The sequence below is a fragment of the Camellia sinensis genome, chromosome 6, assembly GCF_055761805.1.
Source record: "Camellia sinensis isolate YWXY chromosome 6, ASM5576180v1, whole genome shotgun sequence".
Taxonomy (NCBI): domain Eukaryota; kingdom Viridiplantae; phylum Streptophyta; class Magnoliopsida; order Ericales; family Theaceae; genus Camellia; species Camellia sinensis.
In genome coordinates, this window is record NC_138966.1 from 147,387,799 (window position 1) to 147,406,931 (window position 19,133).

The 19,133-nt window shown below is 39.6% G+C and overlaps 1 pseudogene across 1 annotated transcript in view; it reads right to left on the minus strand.

Moving 5' to 3' along the window:
* Positions 1-18,475, minus strand: part of LOC145793679 (uncharacterized) — a 258,720-nt pseudogene extending 240,245 nt beyond the window's left edge. The window contains exons 1-3 of the transcript XR_014333911.1: positions 18,451-18,475; positions 17,745-17,749; positions 17,470-17,637 (exon numbers count right to left, since the gene is read on the minus strand). The product of XR_014333911.1 is annotated as an uncharacterized LOC145793679 (transcript). The remainder of the gene's footprint in view (positions 1-17,469; positions 17,638-17,744; positions 17,750-18,450) is intronic.
* Between the last annotated feature and the right edge of the window lie 658 nt (positions 18,476-19,133).

Consider the following 19,133-nt stretch of genomic DNA (forward strand, 5'->3'; position numbering starts at 1 on the left):
TACGTCCTAGTGTTTCGCCGTGGGGAGCACCGGCCCTCTTTGTTAAAAAGAAAGGTGGTGCTTTGAGACTTTGTATAGATTACCGGAAATTGAATCGGGCTACGGCTAAGAATAAGTACCCTATGCCTCGTATAGATGATCTGTTCGATCAGTTGAAGGGTTCCCGTTGTTTCTCGAAAATAGACTTGAGATCGGGTTATCATCAGTTAAGAGTCAGGGAGGAGGATATTCCAAAGACGGCATTCCGTACGCAGTATGGCCACTATGAGTTTTTGGTGATGCCATTTGGGCTCACCAATGCACCGGCAATTTTTATGGATTTGATGAACCGAATATTCCGAGAATTTTTAGATCGTTTTGTAGTCGTTTTTGTGGACGACATCCTTATTTATTCACCTTCTGAGGAGAAGCACAAGGAACATTTGCGAGTGGTGCTAGAGTTACTTAGAGCCCATAAGCTTTATGCTAAGTTTGGGAAGTGTGAGTTCTGGCTGGAAGAGGTCAAATTCTTAGGGCATGTCGTTTCTGGGGAAGGAGTGTCTGTTGATACATCCAAGACTGAGGCGGTGCAAGATTGGGCACAGCCTAAGAGTGTATTTGAGATCCGCAGTTTTCTGGGATTAGCTGGGTATTACCGTCGGTTTGTGAAAGATTTCTCCAGGTTAGCATCACCGTTGACTAGACTGACTCGGAAGGGAGTCAAATTTGTATGGAGTGAGACTTGTGAAAAGTCGTTTCAGGAGTTGAAAGTTAGACTGACTACCGCTCCAGTATTGATTATTCCAGAGAGAGGGTTGGGTTATGCAGTCTATTGTGACGCCTCACGAGAGGGTCTGGGTTGTGTGTTAATGCAAGAGGGGAAAGTAGTTGCCTATGGCTCACGTCAGTTGAAAATTCACGAGCAGAATTACCCTACGCATGATCTAGAGTTAGCAGCTGTGATATTTGCCTTGAAGATTTGGAGGCATTATCTTTATGGTGAGAAATTTGAGGTATTCTCGGATCATAAGAGTCTGAAATATTTGTTTACACAGAAAGACTTGAACTTGAGGCAGAGGAGGTGGATGGAATTTATAGAGGATTATGACTTTGAGTCGCATTATCATCCGGGAAAGGCCAATGTGGTGGCCGATGCCCTTAGCAGGAAACCTGTTGGTGACATAGCTAGTATAGCCATCCGAGAATGGGAGATGTTGGGTGCACTTGGGGAGTTTGATTTACTTCTGGGCGAATCCGTTGAGGCTGCGGCCTTGTTTTCTGTTATTGCACAGCCTACACTTGTGACTCGAGTGTTAGAGGCTCAGAGAGGTGACCTTGAGGTAGAATCTCTCCGTGAGAAGATATCCGGTGGGAAGGTTGAGAAGGGTTTGACAGTGTATTCCGACCTGAGTGTGAGATACCGAGACCGTCTGTTTGTGCCGGAGTCTTGCCGAGAGGAGGTACTCCGAGATTTTCATCATTCACGCCTTACGGTGTATCCGGGAGGCACTAAGATGTATCGGGATTTGGGTCGCCAGTTTTGGTGGCGGGGTATGAAGAGAGATGTGGCAGCTTTCGTATCTAAGTGCCTTACTTGCCAGCAAGTGAAGGCCGAGCATCAGAGGCCAGCGGGTTTGTTGCAACCCTTGCCTATTGCCGAGTGGAAGTGGGAGCATGTCACTATGGACTTCGTTGTAGGTCTTCCGAGGACTCAGCGGGGTAGTGATGCTATTTGGGTGGTTGTAGACCGGTTGACTAAGTCGGCGCACTTCATTCCTATGCGCGTGAGAGATTCGGTAGATCATCTTACCGACTTGTATATTCGGGACATAGTAAGGTTGCACGGGGTCCCAGTGACGATCGTCTCAGATAGAGATCCTCGTTTTACTGCCAGGTTGTGGCAGAGTTTGCAGAATGCCTTAGAAACTAAGTTGACCTTTAGCACGGCTTATCATCCACAGACTGACTGGCAGTCCGAGCGTACTATTCAGATCCTTGAGGATATGCTTCGGGGTTGTGTTCTAGACTTTAGTGGGTCGTGGGAGAGGCACTTGCCGTTGGTGGAGTTTGCCTACAACAACAGTTTCTAGTCTAGTATCGGTATGGCACCGTTTGAGGCCTTGTATGGCCGACCGTGTAGATCTCCTGTTTGTTGGGCCGAGGTGGGTGATGCACCTCTGTTGGGTCCGGAATTGGTGAGGGAAACGACGGAGAAAGTTGAGCTTATTCGTAAGAGGCTTGTTACAGCACAGAGCCGTCAGAAATCTTATGCCGACCGTAGGAGGAGACCTTTGGTGTTTGAGGTGGGTGATCATGTCTTTCTGAAAATATCACCTAGACGGGGTTTGATGAGGTTTGGGAAGAGCGGGAAGTTGTCCCCTCGGTTCATTGGTCCGTTTGAGATCCTTGAGAGGATTGGCGAGGCTGCTTATTGTTTAGCTTTGCCGCCGCAGTTGTCCGGAATACATGACGTGTTTCATGTGAGTATGCTTCGGAAGTATGAGCCGGATCCATCACATGTGTTGGATTGGACTGATTTAGTGGTTGACGAGGATGTTTCGTATGAAGAGAGACCGGTTCGGGTATTGGATAGGCGGGATCAAGTTTTGCGAGGCAAGACCATCCCTTTGGTAAAAGTTTTGTGGAAACATCACGGAGTGGAGGAAGCCACTTGGGAGCGTGAATTGGAAGTCCGCGAAAAATACCCGGACATGTTTATTAATTTGTAATCTTGTATTTAGATTTTGTAATATTGTTGAACTTAAGAGCTTTACATATGTCTTAAGTTGTAAAACGTTGAGTATGTTTTAGTAAATGGGTTTATCTTGAAACTTGCTTCATTATAGAAGTTTAGTATAGCATTGCATATGTTGATTACATTGCTGAGTGTGTTATATACATCATGCAATTGAATATGATATGGGGATGGCTAACATTGGAAGGAATAATGCATAATAATGATACAGGTTGAAATATATGTTGTTTTATATATATGTTGTGAGATGCCTCTTGATAAAGAGATGAAGTGACCAGTATTGGGTCAAGCTGTTTATTATTGTTATATAATATCTTTGGGAATTGAGAAAAACTTGTTTTTTTATAAACTTATGCTTAATTTCGGGGACGAAATTCTTTTAAGGGGGGGAGGTTATAGCGACCCCGGTCTTTTCCCATTTGATTATTGTATCCGGACTTAGGTTCCGTAGATTCTATCATTGTATAATTGTTGTTGTCATTCTTTATTTTCTTATTTGGAGTTATAGGATGTGTTGGGCAGGTTTGTTTCAGGTTGGTTGGGTTCGGAAACCAAGAGTTACTGTCCAGTTTTTGGGTTGGTCGCTCGAGCGAGTACTTGGTCGCTCGAGCGAGGGTTGTTTTTGTGTTTGGTGGCTCGAGCCAGATTTTCTTAGCTCGAGCGAGCGTTTGCGTCTGGTATGGACCTGTAGCATTGCATTCTTGGCTCGAGCGAGCTTTTCTTTGCTCGAGCGAGTATTTCTTGTGTCTGGTCGCTCGAGCGACCAATTCTTCGCTCGAGCGAGACTGTCCAGTTTATATACACAGCAGCGGGTTTTGATCAGTCTTTTTCATCTTCTTTTTTATTCCAAACCCTAGGTCCGACTTCTCTCTCTCCCTACTCACCTTCTCTCTTAGATTTGATCCACTTAGGGTGTGTTTCTACCCTAGATCCTTCATTAAAAAGATAGAGTGAGTCGAGGGCTTCCATTTAATCTGAACATTTGGCGATTTGGAGCACTTTGGTATTTGGGTATTCATCTCTGTCTTCTCCATTTGGGTTGTTCTCTTCGAGGTAGGGATTTCCTACTCCATTCTATAAGTTTTGTTCTAAGTTTTGGTATTTTGATATGTTGGGGATACTTTGGTAATTTTGGGAAAAACCCTAGTTGTATTATTAAATTAATTTGTATAATTAATTCATGGAATTGGGAAAAGATGGTTAAATTCATGGAATTGGGGAATTCATTGATTAAATGGCGTAGTTGGATAATTTGAATCATTTGTCTATTGAATTGTTGACATAGTTATTTTCAGTTTAGAAATAACTGTTTTGGGCTATCGGTGGAGGATAGTCGTGATTGTTGTAGACATTGCATGTGGATTAGGAATAACTGAAACTAATCACATTGGTTAAGTCATTAATTTTGACTGTTGCATTGATACAGAAAATACGTGTGCATTTGCATACATTGTTTTGTGTGGGAGGAGATAGGGGATGTACTCCACGGTTTAGGGGAAGATAGGGGATGGACCTCTAAACCGGATTTTGTTTGGGAGGAGATAGGGGATGGACTCCATTAGCATCACTTTATGTGTGCTTATTTATATAGAAGTGTTTTTATTGATACAGCACTTAAATGTGTATCAATCTGGAAGTATGAAGTGTTTTGATTTGAGCTTGAGTCTCATTTGTTTGTTGATATTGGAAGGATGTGATTATGATATATATAATTCACTATTGTAAGTTTGGCCAGGTTCTGAGCCATGTTGATAAAGTTAGAAAGTAAAACGTGTCTTAGACAATAGTGTCATGAGACTGTAAAATGGAGTAATTGATTATCTTGGTTAACCATCTGTTGAATGCTATTGCTTTATTCATTGTTTATATGTGGTTTAGTATATTTCTACTGGGCTGTGGCTCACCCTATATGGGAACATCATTTTCAGGTTCAGGTGATAAACTACCTCCAAGGACTTAGCTTGGAAGGGACTTGGATTTTGAAGACTATCTTTAGTTAATTGTCTTTATTTTGTAGTACATGTAAACATCCAAGCCTAGGGCTTTTCTTGTATTGAGTTAGAACTCATCTTTTTGTATCCAAGTGTTGGCTTGGAAAGATGTAAGCCTGTAGGGCATTTTATTCGATGTTACATGTAATGCTTTTATTTAGTAATACTCTGATGAATGAATTAATAAATTGTTTTCTTTAAATAATGCATGTCAATGATATATATATATAATGGGTTTATTTTGAGGGCGTTACATTTGCAGCACAAAGTTTGGAAGTCCGTACGTGCTAGTGGACTCTAAGCATTGGTAGCACAAGTCCTTAGTGCCAGGGGACTATAATGCAACGGCACCATTGAATTGAGATATCTCCCTTGTGTTGCCTTGTCTTGTCTTGTTTGCCACTGACGGTTTACCGCGTGGGTTTGTTTGCCAAGATGTCATCACTTGTATTATAAGGATGTTAATAAGCATCCCTTGAAACTTGATAGATTTGCTAGATGGACTTGGTTCATCCTTTGACTTGCACTAATTATGTTATGTATCGTTTGATAAAGATCTTGAATACCAGTCATGCAAACCCCCTTATTATTTATACCATTCACTGAGTATCCAAGCTCACCCTCTCTATATATATATAGGTGATGAGCAGGAAGGCGGTGACGCCTAGGTGTGATTCGCGAGCTTGTTTTGGGATTTTGTTATATCGGCTTAACTTGTATTCACGTCGGCAGTCTTGAAAATTATGCTTCTCGGCTTATAATACTTGTAATTTGCACATGTCAGCTTGAGAAGCCTTTTGATCAAGATGTAATATATATTTTGTACTTTGTTTTATTTGTATTCAAGTTGTAAAATTATGTAAAGTTGTATGCCATCCCATTTAACTTATGCACTGCTCTTATGGGCTAGTTAGCTTTGAATTTATTACTTCCACATTTGTAAGCCCCATATGTATTACTCTAATTGTGTGTGAATTTTGAAAGTTGGCCTTCGGTAATCTCAGATTATTGGCCATCACTGCACCATTCTACTAGGGGCAGAATGGGGTCGTGACACAATTAATACACATTAATGTGTGTTTGAGAGGGAAAAGATTGGGTATGTAACAACCCTCACTTCAACTTAGTCATACTTGCATACATTTATATATGATCTTGTTTTGTTGTGTGCATTTGCAAACCTTGTCTTGTTTTGCTTGAGTGTTACTGCATGCTTTGTTCTTGCCTGGTGTGTTGCCGAAATCATCTTAAGCCTAGACACCTTGGAACCTTTCCGCACTTAGAACTATCTTGGAACCACTTCTCTTCACCTCCATCTTCACCCTGGCATATTGGCCGAGATGTCATCATCTAGGCCGAGGTGTGCGTCACCTAGGTTGAGATGTGCATCATCTAGGCCGAGATGTTATTATCTGGGCGTTCTAGATCCTTGAACCTTGCACTTAGTGATTTTGTTCCTGGAATGGTATGACCTAGGCCGAGGTGTGGCACACCTAGGCCAAGGTGTGGCACAGCTTAGTCAAGTGTTGTCCTTCCAAGCCGATGTCGTTGTTACCCTACTTGCCGAAGCTTTGCCCTTAGCCGAGATCATCACTTGACAGAGTGCTCTTGCCGTCTAGCTTGTTGAACACACTTTGTCATGGTCTTGTCTTGTCAGTCAGTCACCTTTTTTAGTAGAGCCAGTCAGCTGATGCCACGTGTTCCAGCAGAGAATTAAGTCAGTGACTGTCAAGAAAACATATCATTGTTGTATCAAATCTTGTCTTTTAGAGAGAGAGAGAGACTGTAGTAAGGAGAAGGAGAAGTTTTGAGTGAGAGAGTAGACTTCCAAGCTTGATCGTTGGAGTTTGAACCGTTAGATTCAAGTTTTGAGGTTGGAATCTTAATCTACTCTTGTTGTTCTTATTGTTCATTTAGCTGCATTGCATGATCGAACCTGTTCTGCAGGCCTTGCATTGATTTGAAGTCGGTTTTAGTAACAGAAAATAGTGTTCTTGTGCTCTTGGAGAAAAGTCTTGTTTTGATCCGAAAGTTTGCATCAAGAACCATGTTTTTGTGTTTGTTCTCACAAGATCTTTGAGTATGGGTACCCAGGTCCATGTTTTCGAACTCATAGCACGAAATCTCAGACTTTGTAGTAACAAGTTATGATTTTAGCATGCATGTTCTTCATCTCCTCCATCTTCATGTTCTTCATGTTCTTTAAAGGGAGACCCAGATTTTCCCGACTTCGCTTTTGAATGTGGCCGTCGGGGCCACACCTCGGCGAGAAGGTGTGGAACCTCGGCCAAGACCTGGTTGATGCCCAGCATAATTTTTTCCCGAGATGAAAAACAGTGTTTTGTTTTGATTTAACTTGGTTTTGATGAACGCCAAGATCATTCGGTTGCATGTGAACCTTGTTTGAAAGTACGTTCAATAGACTTTGCCATGTGTTTGTAGGACTCGGACTTGTGCCTTGACCCCGACGTCTGAAGAACTATGTGAGTGGTATTTTTAATAAAGCTATGTTATTAATGTTTTGATGAGCTTTGCTTTGCTTTGTTTTGAAAAGTATTTGTTAAGCATGAATGATTGTCCCTATTTTGTATATCAAGTATTATATTGTTTTGATGACATTTTCGAAAGTCCTTAGTGCCAGGGGACTATAATGCAACTGCACATCTTGTTTCGAAAGTCCTTAGTGCCAGGGGACTATAATGCAACTGCACATCTTGTTTTGAAAGTCCTTAGTGCCAGGGGACTATAATGCAACTGCACATCTTGTTTTGAAAGTCCTTAGTGCCAGGGGACTATAATGCAACTGCACCATTGTTTGAGATATCTCCCTTGCTTGATCTTGTTTTGCCACTGACGGTTTACCGCGTGGGTTTGTTTGTCCGGAATGTCATCATTTGAAATATATTGATGCTAGTAAGCACCCCTTGAAACTTTGAAGATTTGCTAGATGGACGAGGTACATCCCTTGTTATATAAAGTTTTGATATGTATCGTTTTGAATAGACTTCGGCTATTATTCATGCAAACCTTTTATTATTTATATCATTCACTGAGTATCCAAGCTCACCCTCTCTATATATATGTAGGTGATGAGCAAGAAGGCGGTGACGCCTAGATGTGATTCGCGAGCTTGTTTTGGATTTTTGTTATGTCGGCTTGATTTGTATTCACGTCGGCAGTCTTGAAAATTATGCTTCTCGACTTGTAATACTTGTATTTTGCACACGTCGGCTTGAGAAGCCTTTTGATCAAGATGTAATAAGTACTTTACTTCATTTGTACTAAGCTGTAACCCATGTGAAGATGTTTGCCATTTCATTTGACTTACGCACAGCTCTTATGGACTAATCTGATTTGTATGTATTGCTTCCGTACTTGTGAGCCCCATACATTTATACTCTGTTGTGTGTGGATTTTGAAAATTGGCCATCGGTAATCTCAGATTACTGGCCATCACGGCACCATCCTACTAGGGGCGGTTTGGGGTTGTGACAGAATGGTATCAAAGCACAAGTTCCTTAGTATACGTTATTCACACACTTTGAGTCCTAAAGAGCATAGGATTTTCCCTTAGAAGGATGGTAGGGTTGCATCATATTGCTTGCTATTTGGAGAAGGTGTGCATCGTCTCGACATGCTTAATTGTTACTTGCCTACTTGTTTATTTGTTCATTTTGTTTTAAAGTCACATTTTGCATACTCATAGCATCTTGAGGAGAGGTAGACCTCCAGTTGGCCGAGATCAGTCTGAGGACAGAGTAGACAGACTGGAAAGGTTAGTTGAAGGTTTGGCCCACGAGTTAAGGCAGACAAGACAACAGTACGCTAGCGCTGCTTCAACTCAGGCCGAGCAGACAAACGGCCGAAATGCAGTTCCGCCTCCACCTCCACCTCCTCCAGTACCACAAGTGCTCCTACAGTCAGCCTTATATAGGGACGGCATGATAGCCTTGATCAGAGAGTTCAAGAAAATGAAGCCACCGAGATTCCAAGGGGTATAGAGTCGATGAAAGCCGAAGCATGGGTTTTGGAAATGGAGAAGCTGTTCAAGATCTTTCCCAGCATCGACACCCAGAATGTGACATTAGCAGCCTTTACCCTAGATGACGACGCTCTCAGATGGTGGATGATGGTTCGAGAAGGCAATCCAAACTTGACCTGGACCCGATTTTTGGAGTTGTTTTACACCAAGCATTTTCCCCTAAGTGTTCAAGATCGCAAGACTACTGAATTTCAGACTTTGACGCAAGGTAGTAGAACAGTGGCTGAATACGACCGCGCCTTTACCAAGTTGGCAAGGTATGCACCCCACATGGTCAACGATGAATATATGAAGGCTAGGAAGTTTGAAAGTGGGCTGTGTGGACTGATACAAGACTGAGTTAAAATGCTCAACATGCCGACTTATGTCAGAGTATTGGACAAAGCCATTCTGGCCGAAGCTAACTTGAACAGATACCAGAGTTCGGGAGAGAGCCAGAGGAAGAGACAGAATTATTACAATCGCCGAGCACAATTTGGTACCAAGAAGAAAGCGAATATTGGCAGTTCGAGCAACCCAAGGCAGGAAAGTGGTACTAAGCCGACATGTTCTAGTTGTGGGAAGCCACATTTCGGGGTCTGTCGTCGAGCGTCTGGAGCTTGTTATGAGTGTGGTGAAATAGGTCATTATGTGAGGGACTGTCCTAAAACAAAGGCTGACGATAGTAAGAAGGATGAGAATACCTCGGGTTTCGTACAGAAAGGTAACGTTGGGAAAGGACAGATGAGGCAAGGCAGAGTTTTTGCACTAGTACCAGGAGACACTCAGAATGCTGAGACAATGGTGTCAGGTACACTCCCAATTTGCTCTCAAAATACATATATATTGATTGATTCGGGTTCTACGCATTCATTCGTTTCTGCTAAGTTTGCCGAGAAGATTAATAGGAAACTAGAACCCCTTGATTATGTGTTATCTGTATCTACTCCATCTGGGAGATCTATGAATGTTGCATCCATCTATCAAGCATGTGTTGTTGTGATTGGGAATGTTGAATTGTTAGCTAATTTAATGCCATTGGACATAACTCATTTTGATGTTATATTGGGGATGGATTGGTTAGTGGCAAATCACGCATCCATAAATTGTGTTTCTAAAAGTGTCATGTTAAAACCCCCGAACCTAGCTGAGGTCACGTTTCAGGGTAAGGGAGTAGTATCCCCACCTTACTTAATCTCGTCCATGAAAGCCTATAGGTTGATCCAAAAAGGGTGTCAAGGTTATTTGTGTAGTGTACTAAGTAATCTGAATGGAAGTATTGAGTTAGTCGACGTCCCAGTTGTTAATGAATTCCCCGACGTCTTTCCAAATGATTTGCCTGGTCACTTAGTCGATAGAGAGGTAGAATTTATTATTGACGTCATGCCGGGAACCCCAGCCCATCTCTAAAACACCCTATAGGATGGCCCCCGCCGAGCTTAAGGAATTGAAACTTCAACTACAAGAGTTGTTAGATAAGGGCTTTATTAGGCCGAGCACTTCACCTTGGGGAGCACCCGTCTTGTTTGTTAAGAAGAAGGATAGTACACTTCGTCTTTGTATTGATTACCGGGAACTGAATAAGGTAACCATTAAGAATAAGTACCCATTACCGAGGATAGATGATTTGTTTGATCAGTTGCAAGGAGCACGAGTCTTTTCCAAAATTGACCTTAGGTCGGGTTATTATCAGCTTAAGGTTAAAGCCGAGGATGTTGAGAAAATCGCTTTTCGGACGAGGTATGGCCACTACGAGTTTTTAGTAATGCCTTTTGGAGTGACCAATGCCCCTGCGGCATTTATGGATTTGATGAACAGAGTCTTTAAGCCATATCTAGATGAGTTTGTAGTTGTCTTCATCGATGATATATTGATCTACTCTAAGAGCAAAGCTGAACATGAGGATCATTTGAGACTTACCTTACGGACTTTGAGGGATCGGAAATTGTATGCTAAGTTCAACAAGTGTGAGTTTTGGCTTTCCACTATTTCATTTTTGGGCCATGTAATTGATAACGATGGTATTTCGGTCGATCCTAGTAAAATTGAAGCCGTTGTGAATTGGCCGAGGCCGACTAATGTGTCCGAGGTTCGTAGTTTTTTTGGGATTGGCAGGTTATTACAAAAAGTTCGTGAAGGATTTCTCAAGGATTGCAATCCCGTTGACACAACTGACTAAGAAGGGAGTGGCTTACGAATAGACTGAGGATAGGGAAGTAGCTTTCCAAGAGTTGAAGATGAGGCTAGTCACAGCACCAATCCTTGTACTGCCATCAGGTAATGAAGAGTTTCAAGTTTATGGTGATGCTTCGCATAACGGTTTGGGTTGTGTATTAATGCAAAAAAGTAAGGTCATAGCATATGCATCTCGTCAGTTGAAGCCACACGAAAAGAATTATCCTACCCATGATTTAGAACTAGCGGCCGTGGTATTTGCTATAAAGATTTGGCGTCACTACTTGTATGGAGCTTCTTGTCAGGTTTTTACAGATCATAAGAATTGAAAGTACTTGTTCACTCAGAAAGAATTGAATATGAGGCAGAGAAGATGGCTTGAGTTGTTGAAAGACTACGACATGCAAATTCAATATCACCCAGGTAAAGCTAACACCGTAGCCGACGCTTTGAGCAGAAAGATGGTTGGAAATTTGGCATGTCTAACGACGATCTCAGTGGAGCCGACTATCGTTGAGGAAGTAAAGACAAGACAGATGGAGGATGAATTCTTCAAGAAGGTAGCTGATGAGATTATCACAAAGCCGAGATCAGGGTACACCATAGAAAATCAAGTGCTCAAGTTTGAAGGAAGATTGTGTGTGGCCGACATCCCAGAGTTGAAAAGAAAAATTTTGCAGGAAACTCATGGTTCCAAGTTTGCTGTTCACCCAGGGAACACCAAGATGTATCAGGATGTGAAGCAGACGTTTTGGTGGCCGAATATAAAAGGAGAAATAGCCGAGTTCGTGTCCCAGTGTCTGTATTGTTAACAAGTGAAAGCAGAACATCAAAGGCCAGCAGGACTTCTTCAACCTTTGCCGATTCCTGAATGGAAATGGGAACACATCTCCATGGACTTTGTGGTTGGTTTGCTGAAGACGCAAAAGGGTATGGATTCGATTTGGGTCATCGTGGATAGACTAACTAAGTCAGCGGACTTCTTGCCTGTTAAGACCACCTTCAACGCCGATAAACTTGCTTTGTTGTATACGAATGAGATTGTTAGATTTCATGGAGTGCCGATGTCAATTGTGTCGGACCGAGATCCGAAGTTTGTTTCCAGATTTTGGCAGAGCCTACAAAGAGCTTTCGGAGCCGAGTTGAGGTTTAGCACAGTTTTTCATCCCCAGACTGATGGGCAAACAGAGAAGACGATTCAGACACTTGAAGATATGCTTAGGCTATGTGTATTAGACCTCCAAGGAAGTTGGGGAGTGCATTTGCCATTGGTGGAATTCACCTACAACAACAGTTATCAAGCTAGCATTGGCATGGCGCCGTATGAAGCATTATATGCAAAGAAGTGAAGGTCGCCGATATGTTGGACCGAGGTAGGAGACAAAGCACTGCTTGGTCCCGAGTTAATTCAAGTAACAACCGAGAAGATTAAGCTCATTCAACAAAGAATCAAAACCGCACAGAGTCGACAGAAGAGTTATGCCGATCAGAGAAGAAGAGAGCTAGAATTTGAAGTCGGGGACCATGTATTCCTGAAGATTTCGCCGATGAAAGGAGTTACAAGATTCGGGAAGAAGGGTAAGTTAGCGCCCCATTACATCAAGCCTTTTGAAGTTCTTGAGAAGGTTAACCTCACTGCCTACAGACTTGCCTTGCCGCCAGAATTGAGCCAAGTCCACAATGTGTTTCATATTTCGATGTTGAGGAAGTATATTCGAGATCCACTGCATGTGATCGACTATTTCGGGATTGTAGTTAATGCGGATTTAGGCTACGAAGAGAAGCCGATACAGATTATCGATAGGCAGGTGAAACAGTTGAGAAGCAAGTCGATACCAATGGTGAAAGTTGACTGGAAGGAGCATTACGGTGAGGATGCTACTTGGGAAATGGAAGAGGAAATGAAAGTCCGACATCCAGAATTATTTTTGGAACAAGGTAACTCAAGTTTGGGGACCAAACTTCTTTAAGGGGGGTAGGATGTAACAACCCCCACTTCAACTTAGTCATACTTGCATACATTTATGTATGATCTTGTTTTGTTGTATGCATTTGCAAACCTTGTCTTGTTTTGCTTGAGTGTTGCTGCATGCTTTGTTCTTACCTGGTGTGTTGCCGAGATCATCTTAAGCCTAGACACCTTGGAACCTTTCCGCACTTAGAACTATCTTGGAACCACTTCTGTTGGCCTCCATCTTCACCCCGAGATATTGGCCGAGATGTCATCATCTAGGCCGAGGTGTGCGTCACCTAGGCTGAGATGTGCATCATCTAGGCCGAGATGTTATTATCTGGGCGTTCTAGATTCTTGATCCTTGCACTTAGTGATTTTGTTCCTGGAATGGTATGACCTAGGCCGAGGTGTGGCACACCTAGGCCAAGGTGTGGCACAGCTTAGTCAAGTGTTGTCCTTCCAAGCCGATGTCATTGTTACCCTACTTGCCGAAGCTTTGTCCTTAGCCAAGATCATCACTTGCTGGAGTGCTCTTGCCGTCTAGTTTGTTGAACACACTTTGTCATGGTCTTGTTTTGTCAGTCAGTCACCTTTTTGAGTAGAGCCAGTCAGCTGATGCCACATGTTCCAGCAGAGAATTAAGCCAGTGACTGTCGAGAAAACATGTCATTGTTGTATCAAATCTTGTCTTTTAGAGAGAGAGAGACTCTAGGAAGGAGAAGGAGAAGTTTTGAGTGAGAGAGTAGACTTCCAAGCTTGATCGTTGGAGTTTGAACCGTTAGATTCAAGTTTTGAGGTTGGAATCTTAATCTACTCTTGTTGTTCTTATTGTTCATTCAGATGCATTGCATGATCGAACCTGTTCCGCACGCCTTGCATTGATTTAAAGTCGGTTTTAGTAACAGAAAATAGTGTTCTTGTGTTCTTGGAGAAAAGTCTTGTTTTGATCCGAAAGTTTGCATCAAGAACCATGTTTTTGTGTTTGTTCTCACAAGATCTTTGAGTATGGGTACCCAGGTCCATGTTTTCGAACTCATAGCACGAAATCTCAGACTTTGTAGTAACAAGTTATGATTTTAGCATGCATGTTCTTCATCTCCTCCATCTTCATGTTCTTTAAAGGGAGACCTAGATTTTCCCGACTTCGCTTTTGAATGTGGCCGTCGGGGCCACACCTCGGCGAGAAGGTGTGGAACCTCGGCCAAGACCTGGTTGATGCCCAACATAATTTTTTCCCGAGATGAAATACAGTGTTTTGTTTTCATTTAACTTGGTTTTGATGAACGCCGAGATCATTCGGTTGCATGTGAACCTTGTTTGAAAGTACGTTCAATAGACTTTGCCATGTGTTTGTAGGACTCGGACTTGTGCCTTGACCCCGACGTCTGAAGAACTATGTGAGTGGTATTTTTAATAAAGCTATGTTATTAATGTTTTGATGAGCTTTGCTTTGCTTTGTTTTGAAAAGTATTTGTTAAGCATGAATGATTGTCCCTATTTTGTATATCAAGTATTATATTGTTTTGATGACATTTTCGAAAGTCCTTAGTGCCAGGGGACTATAATGTAACTGCACATCTTGTTTCGAAAGTCCTTAGTGCCAGGGGACTATAATGCAACTGCACATCTTGTTTTGAAAGTCCTTAGTGCCAGGGGACTATAATGCAACTGCACATCTTGTTTTGAAAGTCCTTAGTGCCAGGGGACTATAATGCAACTGCACCATTGTTTGAGATATCTCCCTTGCTTGGTCTTGTTTTGCCACTGACGGTTTACCGCGTGGGTTTGTTTGTCCGGAATGTCATCATTTGAAATATATTGATGCTAGTAAGCACCCCTTGAAACTTTGAAGATTTGCTAGATGGACGAGGTCCATCCCTTGTTATATAAAGTTTTGATATGTATCGTTTTGAAAGGACTTCGGCTATTATTCATGCAAACCCTTTATTATTTATATCATTCACTGAGTATCCAAGCTCACCCTCTCTATATATATGTAGGTGATGAGCAAGAAGGCGGTGATGCCTAGATGTGATTCGCGAGCTTGTTTTGGATTTTTGTTATGTCGGCTTGATTTGTATTCACGTCGGCAGTCTTGAAAATTATGCTTCTCGACTCGTAATACTTGTATTTTGCACACGTCGGCTTGAGAAGCCTTTTGATCAAGATGTAATAAGTACTTTACTTCATTTGTACTAAGTTGTAACCCATGTGAAGATGTTTGCCATTTCATTTGACTTACGCACAGCTCTTATGGACTAATCTGATTTGTATGTATTGCTTCCGTACTTGTGAGCCCATACATTTATACTCTGTTGTGTGTGGATTTTGAAAATTGGCCTTCGGTAATCTCGGATTACTAGCCATCACGGCACCATCCTACTAGGGGCGGTTTGGGGTCGTGACAGGGTACACGTCAAATCTTTGGCATAGTGCACAAAGTAGTTGCCCGAGACTTAAACCCATATCCTCAAGGTTATTAGGCCAAGATTTTACTATTGAACTAAATATTAAAAACTTTATGTGGGGCAAACATTTCAGTTTAGTTACAAAAGTGTCTATTTAGCAATTAAACAACCAAAGGATGATTGTGGTCCCTCACAAATTTTCTGACAACCCACCTTCTAGGTTTCTCTTTTTTCACTAAAATCATTGTCGTACAACCTTCTCGTCGTCTGTCTCACTTTTGAAGTGTAACTCTCTCAAATTTTTTATTATTAGGACTTGCTCGACATCCAAGCCCACGTGAAATAATTGACCCATCACACTCTGACTTTTGGGAAGATAAAATACGAGTTTCAAATCCTACATGAGTGGCATATTCATCATAGAATGTTCTTGTAGCTTCTTCCGACTCAAATAGCATCCCCTTTTATGGCTCTTGATTTCTATCAGATTCACATGAACTTAGTTCCCCTCCAACAGAAGTTTCTATTCTCCCAACACCATTGTCCATTTGGGTCTGCCCATCCAATGACACTCAACGTTAATAGTTATGAAATCTTTACCAAAAAAGGAAATGAAAAATGAAAACTATTGTACATAATGTAATTTTTTATAATTGATATGATTAAAATAACAATTTGTAAATCAAGATTAAGAGAAGAGTGGCTCCTAATTTCAGATAAATAGAACTGGGATACGACAACATCAATGAAAAGATAACTGTAAATAACATAAATTATACCAGAGTTCCTATGTCAACAACTAGCCAGTTAATTTTGTGCAAAGCACCAAACAATTTCTCATAAGCATCTAAACAAGCAGCAAAGACATGCAAAAATTGACCGAAATGGGAAAATTTCCACGACGAAAAATCATAAAATGTAGAAACAATGCAATCATCTAGCACAACAGTAAAATAGACTACTAAGCATTTGGCTTTGGCCTAACCATGAGTTTGTTTATATGACTCAACATTATCAGTAGCAACGAGATAGAATTTTGAATGTAATGTGGATTAGTCACTGTACGAAGTAAGTAATAGAATTCATATAAGAAATCTGAAGTTCATATATTTATACAAATCAATTAAAATTAGGTCACCAAGACCAATGTTTACCTTAGTTTAATCCTATGTTACATGAACTCGGGCATCCATGTCGTTTTTGGGTATGTACCTAGAGGTCGGACTCATCAAACCATAAATTCAATGGTACATAGACTTGGCAAAAAAATGTAATATTTTTATATTTTTAATCAAATAAGTGAAATAAAATAGTGTTATATGTAACTTAAAGTATCAAAAAGATATTTATAATAATTATACAGCAAATAATATGTACATATATACAAATAGTGTTAAATACAATTATATAAGAAGTGTCCAATGAAATGCATCCAACACATATGTCATACCCGTGTCCGAGTGTTGGGTCTCCGACACAGGTATTTGATTTATTTTGAAGAGTCCGTTGTAACATAGGTTTAATCTCATTTACTGAACATATTCAATCAACATAAAGAAATGGTTAGTGAGTGTTCTCCAAATTCTTTAATCAAATTTGTCACTACTTTGGAATTGTTGAATTTTATCCCAAAAAGCACAGCCAAAAGAATGATGAAATAAACAAATTTGAGTTACCCATGTAACCCATCATGGAAATACAAAAAAATTAAAAATTAAAAGCATTTTAATTAATTGATTTGCTCCCACAAAATTAAATATCAACAAAATTACGACAAAAGATTGTGTAAGGCTCAGTGACAGTAAAATTGTTTGTTAGCACCTTTCTATATGTTGCTTCTCCTCAAAAATACTCTCAGGGGTGCTTCATAAGTACATGATTCAATTCTCAAATTTTCTTAGCAACCAAACTAGATCTAAACTAATAAAGACCAAGAACAAAGCAATTTCGCATTGCTTGAAAGAAATGTACATTTAATTTCCTATGCCCAAAGCCCCGAATTGACAAAAAAAATAAAAAGTAGAACAAAATTTCTAAAAATTTAAACCAAATGCAGATCAAACAGCTCGAATTGGTTGAATTTAGGGTTCGAATCACAAAAATGTCGTGTTGATCTTCAAAAACAAATTGCATACATATAACACATCATCATATGTATATACATATAGAGAGAGAAAGAGAGTCACTGAAATTGAAGCTCTGAGTGGGTTTCGAGGGTTGATTTGGAGTTGAATTGTCGGAGTGAAGCTTTGAGACTTAAATTTGAGTGTTGTGATGTGAGATGAGATAGCTATTTGATTTTCAAAGTTTTTACGGTTTTCATTCGAAAGCGAGGACGACTTGGAAGTGTGGAACTACACGTGCCTCCATCGTACAGCGAAATAAACAGACTACTCACCGAGAAGTTATTTGTGGGTCACGAATTCGAGGAAGGATCCTCCCCTTTCTTTCTCTACTTCACTTCCTCTTTGTAATTATCAAGATTTATCTTAATAAAATTTAATGGTTTAGTTCATTCTAAAAAAATTATTTTTTAATTTTTAATTTTTTTTAATAAAGTAATTTGAGCCGTTAGATTATCTTTACATGAATCTTAACCGTTGCAAGGAGGGAGTTAAGTAAAAAACACAAGGAGAGAATCTTTAGTTGCGTTTGGTAGAGTTTTGTAAATATGATTTGACAGTATGAGTTGTATTTTGAGTTTGTGAGTTTTAAAATTATAATTTGAGTGTGGAAAATTTGTTTAGTGAAGAGTTTTGAATTGAGTAGAAAATTAATTCTATTGAATAAAAAATTCTACTTTGTAAAAATTATTTAGTAGAATTGAGTAGAAAAGTTTTCCGTGGTTTGTAAAAATTATTGAAATTTTACTTTTTCAATTAATTCTGTTGAATAAAAAATTATGACCGGGAGATATTTGTAATTTTTCAAACCACGGGGCAATTCATATTTTAAGCAAATCTCAAGAGATATATTTGTAATTTATCGTGAAATTAATTAATACTTTATATATATATATATATATATAATTTTATATTTATTTATTCAGAATTTATTGAAGAATCAATAATTTAAATTTAGGAATAATTTGTCTCCATTTAAAATTTTAATTGATTAGATAGTTGAAATATCTTATTAGTAAGAGTTATTAAATGGAATATGTTTACTAGTAAAAAAAATTAATTGGGCCATATTTTCAAAGATTTTTATCGATAAAAAATTTCAATTTAATGATTCTTATTGATAAAAAATTTTCATTTAATAATTCTTATCGATAAGAAATCCCAACTGTCTAGTCTAATTTAACAGAAAAAAAACTAAATCCTTAAATTTATTTTAGTCAGGAATCATACATTTCACCAATTTAATCTCTAATACATATAACTCATCTAGGTAAATTCTAGACCCTAATTTTTTTGGAAAATTAAATGCCAAGTGTGAAGCCCTCCTCTAGGATATAGGGACACGTGTTGCCTTTTCATAAGTTAAAACCTTAATCTCAAATGTCTCTTGAATTGTGCCACACGTTCTGGTTATGACATATACAATATTTAATTATAACATATTGTGATATTAATTATGACTTAATTATATATATTATGATATTATTTATGACTTATTATAATATTAGTTATAATATTATTTTGATTATAATTTAAAAAGTGTTTAGTTATATTTATGTGGTGTTTAGTTATGATTATTATTTTTAATTAATACTTTAATGTTGTATTTGATTCATGGATTTAGATAGAAATTTAAAAGAAAAAATGAAAAAAGTGTGTGAAATATATATAAAAATAAGTATATTTTATTAACATTTTATCTATTTTTGTTTTCCAAATCTATAAAT